Genomic DNA, 2,818 nt, shown 5'->3' with positions numbered 1-2,818 from the left:
TTGTCCGGCTCCTTTGCCCGAAGGCCCAGCAAACGCTCTTCTGACGAAGATGCTGACTCCGGCTCCTTATACGGTGCTAGAGAAGACCAAGAAGGCCAAGGGAGCCCGAAAGAGTTCCCGACGCCAGGCATCACCGGACTTACCGTTCGAGGACTCTATGGCGCAATCCTCCCCCAAAGACGAGGAGGCAGAAGAGGATGCTCCCCCTCCAGATGGGGGAGACAAGAAAAGGAAGGCCGCCCCAACTGGGGAGGCCGGAGGGTCCAAGAAAGGACGGACCCTCCCTACGGACTACTCCACCACCGCCGCCGACAGCAAAGACGAGTGGCTGCCCAGGGCCAAGCCCTTGGGGAAGTCGTAAGTATTCGGATACCAGAGTAAGTCATAGTATTCCTTTGCTACACTGCTTTCCCTAACGCCGAAACATGATTATGCAGGCCGCCACGAGCCAGTATCGATGTATCATCGGACGACTCCCTGGGCTCATCGGACATGGATAGCGATCCGGTCCCGACCGCCACCTCCCCTCATCGTGCTGTCGACGCCGAGGTGCTGTCTCAAGAGGCACCGGGTCGAGGGGAGACAGTCCCGGAGGCGCCTCAAGGCGACCTTCCGGACTCTGGGAGCCGAGGGGACGGGGCCCCTGAGAGCTCCGAGTTCGGCCCTCAGTCGAACACTGTGCCGGAACCTCCAGTCGTTCCGGGCTCGGGTAGGCGGCCTCCTTCTAAGAGGGGCGAGACGCCTGCACCGGCGACCTCTGCCCATCCAGAGGCGCCGGACAATCTGCTGGAAGCGCTTCGTACCGCTTCCATCGACGAGGAGCACCGCACTATTATGAGTGCGGTGATCCAGAAGGTTCAGTCCGCTAAGAGCGGATTGACTGAAGCCTGTGCCAGCCTTCTAACAGGCTTTGAGGTAAGTGTTTAAAGTATAGGAAAAATATTACCGCATAGACAGTAGCCCCTGATGCTCTATTCGGTGTTCACAAAGAAAAGCCGAATAGAGGATCAAACAATATCGCAGGAGTCTAATAGAAGTATGTCAATATGCACATGCAGGCTTCGCTGCTGGCGTCCGCCGCACTTGCGGAGGTCACCGTACTGAAGCAGGACCTTAAAGGGTCCCAGGACGAGCTCGGCCTTACCAAGAGGCAGCTCGAGGAGAATAAAGGTAAGTAGTACCTAGTCTATGTATATGTATAAAAATAATGCGATTGCAAAATGACAGGATTATCATGAATTTGCTAGGGGCCACGACCGAAGTGGCGACCCTAAAGCAAGCGCTGTCCGAGGCCGAAGATAAAGCGGCCAAGGAGCACACCGAGCGAAAGAAGCACGAGGCTTGGGTGGGCAAGGTGCAGCAAGAGCTCCAGGATCTCATGGAGAAGTATGAGGCGTTGGAGCTTGACTCAAAGACGCGAGAGTCTGAGCTTGCCGCGGCCCTCGAGAGCGCAAAAAGTGCCAAGGACGAAGCCCAAAAGGCCTTCCAGGAGATCGACGCAATGAAGAAGATAGCGGTGGGTAAGGCTTTCTATATGAAAAGCAAGCATGTAAAAGTAAATTACCGATTACTTACCCGAATCTGGAGCTCTCCAGGAGCATTCGCAGATTTACCCCATAGCGTGTCCGATGCCGCACAATTTTACCAGGCCGAGGATGGAAGCTCAACGGAGAAGTTGTTATGGTCTCAGTATACTGAGGCCGAACACCCAGTGCCAATGAGCGACCAGCTGAAGCAGATGGTCGAGCTACATAAGGTGGCCGAACAGGCCATGAAGGGCTTTATAGTCTGGCTGTGGCCTGGCGATGCCCTTTCGAACAGCTTCTTCGGCCTGGTGAGGCGGCTTGTGGATGCCTGCCCGCGGCTGGAGGTCGTCAAGTGATCCGTCTGCATTAAAGGTGCACGCCGGGCTTTTGCCCGTGTGAAATTGAAGTGGGTCAAGCTTGACGCCGTGAAGCTGATCAAGGAAGGGCCGCCGGAGGGAAAGGAGCACCGCCACCCCGAGATGTACTATGAGGGTGTTCTGCCTGGTGCCTGTCTTATAGCGGATGAGTGTTCTAAAGATGTAATATTTGAGTGAGACCTGCTCATTTTATCCTGTATTTATGAAAACTTGTTTCATATGCGCTATGCAACGCTTGTTTGAATTTAAAATATTGCCTTCTGTTTGGCCGTTTATCCAATCTGAGAGATGGCTAGTCCTCGGCTTCTGCCCCCATGCCACGAGTGCTGGGGTGTTCGGGATAAACCTAAGCACTCTTGTTCCCAAGTTTGGGTCCTTCGAGGGAGGTGCTCAACACAGCGAACAAGGAAACCGGACTAATAATGCTTTATCACTCTCACTTAGCCATAGAATTCTATAATTTTAAATTTCGGCGAAGCCCCTGGTATTCGGAAGGCCGAATTCGGGGGCGATACACGCCTTTAAGCCGGACAGGGCCGACCCCTCGCCCTAAGCGGCATAAGTCTTTAGGCACTCGAAAACCTCGCTGAACAGCGACCAGTCTCTCGCCTTATCATGACAGTTAGTTTTAGCTTTCTCTACTAAGGTGCTCAGCCCGGCAGAACCGGGGCACAATCGCAATAGTTCTCCTAGCGCTACCTTAGCCGATTGAGCGGAACGTAAGGTACCAAAACATAGGAGCCGGGCAAACCCAACATTTGACCAAAGACATGATTCGGAGCCGATGCATATAATGCTATAAGCTCGGGGTGCCGCACTTTGTGAAAGTGTTCGAACTTCTCACACCATATTATGGGTACTTAAGCCCCTGGTGTATCGGCCGTACCAAAGTGTACGGTTGCAAGGCATCGTTAA

Source organism: Triticum dicoccoides, chromosome 6A, assembly GCF_002162155.2.
Source record: "Triticum dicoccoides isolate Atlit2015 ecotype Zavitan chromosome 6A, WEW_v2.0, whole genome shotgun sequence".
NCBI lineage: Eukaryota > Viridiplantae > Streptophyta > Magnoliopsida > Poales > Poaceae > Triticum > Triticum dicoccoides.
This window is presented reverse-complemented; position numbering follows the sequence as displayed.